The following is an 11437-nucleotide window of genomic DNA, read 5'->3' as shown; positions in this document are numbered from 1 at the left end:
ATTTTATAAGTTTTCCCAGTTTTAGTTTAAATATAAAATAACTTGCATAAATCTTTTTACTGATTAAATTATTCCTTAGTTATGAGTATATTTTAAAAGATTTGTAAATGTGACTTAGGTCTTCATTAAGCATATTGGGTTTGTATTACTTTGTAGGGTTATTAGATTTTATCACCTCCAACTATTGGCTATTGGTCGCTGGCACCCCCAATTATCACTTTGACGCCTGTCACCCCAACTTAACACTTAGTGTGTTCTATCACCACATCGTTAACTGATCACTAACTTTACTATACTTTTGGGGGTGTCATAGGGATCTTAGGAAGGTTTTAGGGATCTTAGGACACTCCAAATGTATAGTAACAGGATCAAAAGTTAGTAATCAGTTAATGACATGATGACAGAACACACTAAGTGTTATGTTTGGGGTGGCGGGGATAGTTTGGGGTGACAGCGGCCAATAGTAAATAGTTAGGGGTGATAAAATCCAATAACCCTGCTTTGTAATATGCTAAAACCAACCAAGACCCGATTCATCACCAGAATACGTATTATCTTTCTTATTTCTATGATTTTTAATTTACATAAGTTATAATTTATTTTCATTAATTTTAAATAAAATTATAATTATCGACGCATTGCCGAATTAACTCCTGCTGATAAAACTTAAAGGAACCTATAAATAATTTGTCGATACATGATGTGTCGGTAATACGTCGCTAATGATCACTAATCTATCATAATAGAAGTCTATTTGTTTACCTCTTAATGATGTTCTTAATGGTTCAGATCTCTTATTGGTTCAGCACTTAATGATTCAGACTGTTTGTGTCGCGAGCAGATATCTGAATGGTACAGACATTTACCTCCGAATGGTTAATTATTATACAGAATCTGAATGGTTAAGACATTTAATCTGAATTGGTCAGACATTTGTCTATGAATGGTTAAACATTATACCGGCTCTTAATGATTCAGACCTCTTACTGGTTCAGCACTTAATGATTCAGACATCTTATTGGTTTAGTACTTAATCATTCAGAAGTTGCCAAACAGCCTCTATGTGTGACACTATCTTATTTCAATCAATAACCACTTAACCATTGGATTAATGACAGATCGACCCGTCTTTGATACTTGTTCGTCCAACTATTGAATATCATAGTCAGTAGTTTTCAAAGCCTAAGGATACAATTAATTGATACATTAATAGCCTTTAAGAATCATTATTGTTTGCTTTTTGAGAGATATATATTTTGTTTTACAATGCATATATCTTTCACTTGCCATGCTAGATCTCATGCTTTAAAGGGTATTAACCATTATATATTTTTTAAATAGCCGTTATGATACTGATGTGACGAAAAATATCACTTAGGCTATAGGGTTTAGTCATGACCCTTAAGACCACCATTACCCTCCATGCCACCATCCAAATCCACCTTCCTATATAGTGTGGTCATGACTCAAACCGCCATCCCCATTTTTTAAATTTATTTTGTGTAAAATGTATTTAACTAATTAAGTAAAGCGAGGTGCATGGGTGTCATGGTTTAATCCATACAAACTATGGTGATTCACTAAGAGGGTGGCGTAGTACTAGTACATCATCCACCATCCTAGGTGGCAATTCATTACCTATCCCATGCCCCCCATACCCCTTACTCTTAGAGGAATTAACCATTAGAGATGAATTTAAACATAATAGGCTTATAGCAAATTTGTCACAATCGTCTTTTGATAATCTTCTAGCAAATTTGTATCGTTTTCTGATAATCTTCTAGCAAATTTGTCGGAATCGAAATAAATGAAACCGAATTACAACTTTTACCACTTAATTTTAAAATTTATTTTAATAATTGGAGACTATAATATAATTAAATTGTTACTTATGTGACATATGCATACATTATCACTTCAATTCTAAATACTTGTTTTTTATAATAATTTATATTTTATTAGATATAAATTTAATCAAATGTTTACACTAAATGATATGTATACTAAAATATGAGAAATCTTGTGGATACTTTTTACAGTGGACAACCATGTAAACTTAATTTAATCCTCATCAAGAATTCAGAAAAACCTCAAATGAAAAAAAAAGCTACTAGTTAAATGTTTTATTTTTCTTTTTTAAAAGATTAATTTAATTAGAACAAAACAACCAACACAACAACGATATGAGAGAGGGAGCAACAACTATGCAAAAGCTAAACTACACCATATCGCCCACTCTATGAACTTGTATTTGGATCTATTCGAATGCCACAAAAAATTAAGCGACTTCACATCACCGATGATGTCTTCGAACTTGATATCCTTTTCAGCATGAACCTTCTCATTTATAGTCTTCTATATTCATCTTCACACGATAATAACAATGCCCTGCAATGCCTATTTTTCCCGACTCCCCGAGCCCTTTCACTATACCATCCGATGGTGTCTTTTATAGAGAACGAGGTGATAGAGGGAACCAAACACCAGACGCTTATGGTCGGCCACACCATTGAGCACACGAGGCAAATCGAGAAGAGATGTTAAACAATTTTCATACCAAACTCTCATAATGAACAAAGAAACGACTCCACCGGAATATTTTGTTTATCGAGCACCACCATAGTAGGGATTCTTTCAATAATTGCTCTCCACATAAATGAGCCTAGAGTATAGTTGTAGTTAACTTACCATTACGTTATTTTACTCGATAACTTAAACAAATTAATTTTTGTTGCCAATATAATTTGATGTGATTTTAATATTACAACCTGTCTAAGGCCCATTGGACACCTAATTTGGGCTTGAGTTTGGACTCAAAAATATTTTATTTTACAAAATATGTACTTCGGATGCGTTCAAAAATATTTTCTTTTTAATAAAATATTTACTCTCGGATGCTTTAGATCCTTTTAATAATATTTTGAAAAGGATTAACCATCTCAAAAATATTTTCTTTTATAAAATACTAGGTTAGAACCCCGTGTATTACACGGGTTGAATAAATGTAATTTTATATACTAAATTAAAACAATTATTCTTTAAAAATCTCGTTTATTACACGGGTTGAACAAATGTAACTTTATATATTAAATAATAAAAAAATTATATCTCTAAGAACCTCATATATTGTACTGACTAAATGTAATTTTATATACCAAATAATAAAAACTCGTGTATTGTACGGGTTGAATAAATCTAATTATATATACTAAATAATAAAAAAAAGTTATATTTTTAAAAACACTGTGTATTACACAGGTTAAATAAATGTAATTTTGTAACCTTGTATATTACACGGGTTGGATAAATGTAATTTTATAAACTAAATAATAAAAAAAAATTATATCTTTATAAACCCCGTGTATTATACGGGTTGAATAAATCTAATTATATATACTAAATCATCATCATCATCATCATCATCATCATCATCATCATACTCAGTAAATCCCACAAATAGCAAAGCTAAGGTAGGGTCTGAGGAGAGTAAGATGTAGAGGCTCCTTTCAGTAAGACCCCCGACTCAATAGTAGTTTTGCATCAAGATTTGGACATAAGGCACATAACACTCAGCAATCGGGACAAAGACCGATTAGTGCATGTTCCCTTTTGTCTTTCTGCTATCAACGCCACCACATGATGATGATGCATGATTAACCGTCCGCCGTTTTTAACGTTATTTTCACAAATTTAGTAAAATAACGTTAAAATTAGTGCAATTTCACTTTTGCCCACCGAGCGTCCACACATATATACATTATTAAAAGTTAGATTAGATTATATATGAAATTAAGTGTATAACAAAAAGTCTTTATGAATTTCACGTAGAATTAATTGGAATCCTTTATTAAAAGTAGGTTAGATTATATATGGGCTTATACGTGTGAGTAATTGTGATTATTGAATGGTTGAATTTTGAGGGTTTTGAAATGTGAATTTGATGATGATAGATTATATTTTAGTTTTAAAACTTCTAGAATGATTGAATCAAATAAAAGGATTATGATTTCCTAGAAACAAAAATAACTGAGTTTTTTTTCTGATCATTTTGAACATGAGCAAATAGAACGATAGCATCTTAGTAAAAAAATAACTAATTACAAATGTGAAACCCAATAATTTTAGTTCTGTCCCATTTGAACGAAAAGGATAATTACAAACTAAATTTAAAAAAAATGCAATATGAAAATAATAGATAGAATAATCGATATTTTTTTTTTCATAAAATAAGAGACAAGGGTAAACTAAATAAAAAAAGTGTCAATTTGGTAAATAATAATATTAAGTATAAAAAGGTAGGAAATTACAAATGTAGACATCTTCAATGAATGATACATGTCCAAAATCAGATTTCTTTTATTATATAGTATAGATTCATATAAATTATATAAATATCCAAAAGAATTGGTTTTCAATGAAATAGCCAATTACATGGTGGCCTTGGATCCACATTTTTTAGGTGAAGATCCCTTTTTTTTACTTGTAACTATATATATATAGCTCGCAAGCTACATATAGGCTTTAATTTTATTTATTACTATTATTTTTAATTTTTATGCAAAAATCAATAACATAAAAAAATGAAAAGAAACACAAAAGTTTGATTGAATGAAATACAAATGATTTATTATGTGTGAATCTTACGAATCAAAGAAAAAAAGGATACGGTGACAAACTGGTTAGTATATGTCTTTAACCCTAGCAAATTGGAATTCAAAACAACCAATCTAAGATATTTTTTGTTTTATTTTTGTCAAACTAGTGGGAAACTCGCGCGTTGCAGCGGGGTCGATAATACGAGGTCTGGGAAAAAACTCAGAACCTTAAATGATAAGTGTTTTTAATGGATACACGGGGCGGTTAAATAATAGCATGCTACGTTGTATATACATTCTAGCACAAAAAAATGTTTGGAAAACAAGGCGTATTATTTTTAGGACATATGATCTAAGACATTTGATACAGTTCATGAAGTATAGTAGTCCACATACATGAATGACATATTGAAACTAACTTAAGTGAAGGTTTATAGAGTAGTTTAATGAAATGTGTACCCATGTCGTCCGTAAAAAAACACAATCAACATAAAATAAAGAAGGCACTGGGCCTTATGCCAAAGTGAGGCTTCTTTCTTTTCCATGGCTGCTGGTGCATAAGGTTTCTCATTTTTTTCTGCCCCCATAAGAATCCGTCTAACAATAGCAATATCAATCATAACACAAGTCATCAGAAAAACAGTTGCGCATATATAATTTTGCTCCTAAATAAAACAAAGTGGTGAATAGTTAAATGTATAGCAATTAATCAAGCGCATCTGGTAACAAATGAATAAAAGACCATCTAATTTGTACTTAAATAACATGATAATAAAATGTAAACTCAATTTGTGCAAAAAGACATACCTTCCTTGGGGCCATGTAGGCTTGATAGCTTTTTTCACTACGATCCTTTCGCAGATTTGTTTTTGGGTCATCATCATCCACTCCAATAACTTTAAGATGTTACCAAGGAAAAAAACAAAAATCCTAAACTAATAGATGACATCACCAAGGAAAGATGCAGATTCCATGAACCTATATTACCTGCTAGAAATACATCTATAGTTCTATGGTTTCTCAAGTTAAAATATCAAATAATATTTGTCTGTGATGTTTTATGTCAAAATTTAACAAGGCTTACAACAACCAATTTAGCATATAATCTATAAACTTTTTCAAGCATAAAAATTTAACACCAAATAACAAAATCAAACAAAACTGAGTAATAACTAATAAACAATAATTATCCATACCTATTGGGTGATGAAGTCACTCGGCCCTCTCAAGCGTAAACGGCACATTCATCAACGACCTAACCGACTTCTCAACCAGCGACCGATAAAACCCGCCACTCCCATCAATCGCATCATACAAAACCTGAGCCTTCTTCACATTCTTCTTCTCAACCTCCACCAACCCACTCCCATCAATCGAATCGAATTTTAAGTTTTGAAAACTGATTTCGAAGCTTAATAATCGAATTCAAATAGACTCAAATTTCAAATTTTTCAAATCTGAATCGCATACTAAACACCCCTAGATATGACCCCGAAAAAAAACGAAAACTTACAGCATTGAGAAAAGGTTCAAATGCTTCTGCAAGAAGGAATGTCAAAGTTGTTCCGGTATCAATTGTACTCCTTGCTCCTACTATAATCTTTCTTTCCATCTTCTAGCTGATAAGAACATCCATCAAACAATAAATAAACAGATAAACCCTAGAAAAAACAGTATACTCAGATAATGTACTTCTGGTTGAATTTCAATTTTCGGTTAAAAAACCAACTGACCACTACCGGGATGTAATCAGATCGTTTAACGGATAATCAAAACAAAACCGATTAAATCAAATTACGTAAAACCTAAGCAGTATTAATTCAAAAACATCGATCAACAACAACAACAACTATAATCGAAACCAAAAGGTGGAACCATACCGACCACGGTCAGAGCACCCGCAATCCCTTTTGAAGAGCAACATGGATCGACAAGTTATAAGGGAGATGAGAGTGAAACTGACTGCAATGATTGACTTGATGATTGAGTTGCCATTTGTTGATGGTAAATTGAACCGGTGAACCATTCACTTGCCCATGATGAAGAGTGCATTTAATTGCGAGTGATAAGGACGAAGATTATTATAATAGAAATTAATGTACCTTGTAATCCCTCTTGCGTCTTAATTCAACGTTTTAGGGTTTTAAGGGCATGTTTGGCTAAGCTTTTTGAAAAGTACTTATTGACTAATTGGCTTTTTGAAAATTCAGTATGGAGTGACTTTTTGGAAAAGTCACTTTTCCCACTCACATACACCCTCATTGCCAAACACCATTTTAGAGCTTATGACTTTTTAAAAAGCCAATAAGTCAATAAGTTGTTTCAAAAAGCTTAGCCAAACATACCCTAAGTGTAGAGATGGAAGAAATTTTAGGAGAGAAGGGAAATTTTAGGATAGAAAACCCAGTCAATATTACCATACTATCACCACAGCCACTATTTTAGGTTTAAAATAAATTAGCTAAAACATTATATCAAAATCCGTAGCATTATGAATTGTTTTTTATAAGTTTTCTATTTAATGTCTTGAAAGTAATTGTAGAATTAAATGTTTAGTTTTCATACAAAACTCTTAATTCTTGAGTTTCTTTAGATCAAATAGGGTGCAAAAAAGACAATTATACCCCTCAAACATAATTTAATATACGCATTGGCATTGTGTGTTGTATACTAAGCATTTCTACTTGTACCTTTTAATTTTTAAGAAGTCCCTAGGGAAATGCTTTATTATAATATATATATATATATATATATATATATATATATATATAGGGTAGGGTTCAAGAGTGAACCATATTGTTTTTGTGAACAAAATGAACAAATCTTGTCCATTTATTTAGGAGATCTTGAGATTTATAATAATGACAATTTCCTAATTATTTATATGTAGAAAATAAATGAAAAGGGTATAAGTGTAAATTATTAACTAGTTCTCTCTCCAATTAAATATTTAATTACATTCTCTCTCTTCATTTCTCTCACCAATTAACTAATTTATTAATTTAAAAATAAACACAATTAATATTCGGCCAACATGTTTTATACACATATGTATATCCATTTTATACACATGCATACATATGTAATTTGAATAATACATATGTGTACTTTGAGTATCCAATACAATTACATATGTGTATAAACCATTTATTAGTTCTGTTTATGTATATTTTATACACAGTTTCTATTCAACCAAACTGTTTTATACACATATGTATATCTTTTTTATACACATACATACACATGTAAATTAAAAAGTACATATATGTAAATATGTCATGAGAAAATGTATAATCTCTACAAAATAGGAAACATGTAACTGAAATCAAGAATTTAAACAAAATGATTTAAATAGGAAACGTGTAACTGAAATCAAGAATTAAAACAAAATGATTTAAATCTAATTTATGAAAATTAAAGGTAAATTTACAATCCTATCCTTTTAATTAAAAACAAATGGATGGCTGAGATTAGTTCACTCTGTTCACAAACAAGGATGTTGTTCACTCATGATCCTAACCCTATATATATATATATATATAGTATAGATATAGATAGATAATATATATTATTTTGTTTTATCTAGGAAATTACCATGCTTATAATCGATATTTTTTTTTATAAAATAAGAGATAAGGGTAAACTAAATAAAAAGTGTCAATTTGGTAAATAATAATATTAAGTATGAAAAGGTAGGAAATTATAAATGTAGACATCTTCAATGAATGACATGTGTCCAAAATCAGGTTTCTTTTATTATATAGTATAGATATAGATTTACTCTCAGATGCTTTAATAATATTTTGAAAAGGATTAACAATGATTAATATCCAATTTCCATTACTTTTTTTTTGTTTTGCTTGTTACTAAAAAGAAATATAATCTGTAAACTTGAAATATTATTAATTTTTCCTCTAAAAAGCTATCTTCAGTTATGGAAAATAAAACTATATATTATGACTTTGAAGACGTTAGTTGAGAAGTAACATCAAAATATTGGTGAGATTAACATAGACCATTCAAAGAAATGAAAATATATTAATTCTAAATCAAGATAACAAAAAATAACATATTCTACATCATTAAAACCATAATTACAATAACATTGTTTGAAAAAATGACATTTCAAGCGTGCACATGCCATTATATTCTTTGCTTCTCGAATACTTGCATCCATGACATGTGTGGATCTAAGATTACAAGTGTTTTTAAAAGAGATTTTGTTTGTTAAAGACAAGAAAGCATGAAAAGTAAAATTTAACAAATCGTTCCTTGAACTAATGAAACATGACTCACCTATCTAGGGGGGGGGGGGGGGGGGGGGGGAGGTGGTTTGGTTTCAATTGTCACATCACCAACAATTTTACACGGCTCCACCTATTATGAAACGAGGGGGCCTGTTTCAATTTTAGTTTGAAGGTATAACATCACAATATTTATAAAAAAAACAACATATTGAGTAAACATGTCAATTTATCACGTTCACCCGAACACGATCCATTCAGTTAAAAGTATCAACTATCAACTTATCACGTTGACCTAAAACTGACATGACCCTATTTAAACTAGACTCGAACTTGCAAATTATAGTGTTGTATTCTCTAATAGCTTCCTCAGATCCTCCTGATTTTAGGTATGAAGAGAGTTTTAACGTGAAGTTGAGTAAGTAAGTTACTAAAGGTTCAGATTTTGAATATTACTTGAGCAAAATAATCTATACTATATAATAAAAGAAACCACTTTTGGGACACTTGTCATTATATTAGAGCATCTCTTATAGATAATTATTATTTTAATTTAATCTTTTTTAATTAATTATAACTAACCCTCCTATTAAATATTATGTAATTTAATATTTTATAGATAATTATTATTTAGTTTAATCTTCTTCTCATTTATAATATTATTTAGAGAAAATTACGATTTTGGCCCCTGTAGTTATATCACTTTTACCCTTTTAGCCAAAAAAAAAAATTTAACATCTGAGCCCCCAACGTCTTCTTTTCTAACCCTTTTGGCCCCTAACACTAACCCCATCCATTAAATATTAATGGCCAAAAGGGTTAAAAAAAGACGTTAGGGGCCAAAAAGGTTAGAAAAAAAACCGTTGGGAGCTTAGATGTTAAAAATTTTTTTAGAGAAAATTACGATTTTGCCCTGTAGTTATATCACTTTTACCCTTTTAGCCCAAAAAATAATTTTTTAACATCTGAGCCCCCAACGTCTTCTTTCCTAACCCTTTTGGCCCCTAACACTAACCCCATCCATTAAATGTTAGGGGCCAACATGGTTAAAAAAAGACGTTATGGGCCAAAAAGGTTAGAAAAAAAGACGTTGGGGGCTTAGATGTTAAAAAATTCTTTAGAGAAAATTATGATTTTGGCCACTGTAATTATATCACTTTTACCCTTTTAGCCCAAATTTTTTTTTTAACATCTAAGCTCCCAACGTCTTCTTTTCTAACCCTTTTGGCCCCTAACACTAACCTTATCCATTAAATGTTAGGGGCAAAAATGGTTAAAAAAGACGTTAGGGGCCAAAAAGGTTAGAAAAAAATCCGTACAATACACGAGGTTTTTTAAGGATATATATTTTTTATTATTTAGTACAGAAAATTACATTTATTCAAACCGTGTAATACGCATATTTTTTAAAGATGTAATTTTTTTATTATTTGGTATATAAAATTACATTTATTCAACCCGTGTAATAAATGAGGTTTTTTAAAGATGTATTATTTTATTATTTGGTAAACAATATTACATTACATTTATTCAACTCGTGTAATACACGTGGTTTTAAAGATATAACTTTTTTATTTTCTATATAAAATTACATTTATTCAACCTATACAATATTGTTCTTATAGATATAACTTTTTATTATTTAGTATATAAAATTATATTTATTCAACTTGTGCAATAAAAAAGGTTTTTAAAGATATATTATTTTATTATTTAGTATATAAAATTTATTTAATCAACCCGTGTAATACACGGGGTTATAACCTAGTTGTTTATTAAAAGGATGTTGGTTATAATGTATATACGTTGTATTAAATAAAGTTGTTAGGAGTAAAAATTTTGTTTAAAATATCACACCATTTATTTATTTATTTTTTATTTTTTTTTTTGCCAGCCGAAGAGAAAGTTTATTCAACCAAAAAGCCCAAACTTAGCAAGCTGCTAAGGGGCACCTACAAAAAAAAAATAATAATAATAATGAGTTATCTTAATTATTTGTTATTTGTCGACAACAGTCCAAACTATAAAAATATCACTGATGGTTCCACTTTTTAATATATTCCATCAACGGACATTTTCTAACTAACTCAGTTAGTTTTTTGATGACGTGAACGCTGGCGTGACATATACCTTTGTTATGTGATGAAATGGTTGGTTATGTGGCACCACATCTTCCCCACCACCATCACTACTACTACCATAACCACCGACCGCCACCACCCACCTCTAGCGCCATAAGCCATCGCCACCCAAGACCCCAATCTGTATATTTGCAGACCTGTACCCCACCCTTCATCTAAATATTTGCAGCTCATCAATGATGACACTCAGATCGGGGTCTTGTTGCTTCGTTTGGCCAGAAAAGAGACGCGGGAGGAGGTAGGTGGTGGCGGCTGATGGCGGTGGGTGGTAGTGGTGGTGGAGGTGAAGGTGGAAGCGAGGTGGTGCCACATAATCAACCACCTCAACAGATAACAAAGTTTTATGCCACATCGACGTAAATGTCACCAAAAAACTAACTTGGTTAGACACTAGTTAGAAAATTTTTGTTGGTGGACAATAGATAATCCATATTCCACCAAAATTATCCCAACACTC

General features: G+C 30.7%; 1 long non-coding RNA gene across 1 annotated transcript; it reads right to left on the bottom strand.

Moving 5' to 3' along the window:
• Positions 1-4909: 4909 nt before the first annotated feature.
• Positions 4910-6666, bottom strand: LOC110937864. The gene is made up of 3 exons (XR_002591093.2): positions 6476-6666; positions 5403-6214; positions 4910-5192 (listed from the first exon to the last, which is right to left on the bottom strand). It is a non-coding gene; the product is annotated as an uncharacterized LOC110937864 (long non-coding RNA).
• Positions 6667-11437: the final 4771 nt, after the last annotated feature.

This window comes from Helianthus annuus, chromosome 4, assembly GCF_002127325.2.
Source record: "Helianthus annuus cultivar XRQ/B chromosome 4, HanXRQr2.0-SUNRISE, whole genome shotgun sequence".
Taxonomy (NCBI): domain Eukaryota; kingdom Viridiplantae; phylum Streptophyta; class Magnoliopsida; order Asterales; family Asteraceae; genus Helianthus; species Helianthus annuus.
Note: the sequence above shows the minus strand (reverse complement) of the source record. Positions and strands in the feature narration are given on the sequence as shown.